This window comes from Populus euphratica, unplaced genomic scaffold (assembly GCF_000495115.2).
Source record: "Populus euphratica unplaced genomic scaffold, PopEup_1.0 scaffold110.1, whole genome shotgun sequence".
Lineage (NCBI taxonomy): Eukaryota > Viridiplantae > Streptophyta > Magnoliopsida > Malpighiales > Salicaceae > Populus > Populus euphratica.
The window spans coordinates 1,238-1,808 of record NW_011499904.1 but is presented as its reverse complement, the minus strand read 5'-3'; positions in this window follow the sequence as shown (position 1 = coordinate 1,808).

Genomic DNA, 571 nt, shown 5'->3' with positions numbered 1-571 from the left:
TTAGAAAGGATCGATCAAGAGTGGATTGGTTATCCGTTTTAAAAACAAAACCCTAGGGTAGTGTCGAGGTTGTTCAGGATGAGAACGAAGACAGAAGTGTGCGAGATGAAGTCTTTCAAGTTAGTAAGGTGGTTGAACCATATCGAGTTGCTCCTTCGATTGAATTGGAAGAAAATTCAAATTTTCATGTTTTCGATGATAGTCTTATTGATGTTGACGTAAAGGAGTTGAATTTTATTTTGAACTCTAGCGGACAAGCAAATATCGGTGAAGAAAATGATATTCATATTGAAGATTGCGATGAAGGTGATGACAATTCAATTGATGACGATGAAGAAGAAAATTCTGACTAACAACCAAAATGAAGCCCTGTGCAAAACCTTTTTTCATGTAATTTAGATTATGGATGATATATTTTAAAACATAAAATATTTATTACTTGAAATAATTAGTTGAAATGCCATAATTACAAAATAATTACTTGAAATAATTATTGATCATGGATGATATATTTTGTAACATGAAATAATTAGTTAAAATGCCACCACATCACCGACAACATTAAGACCAT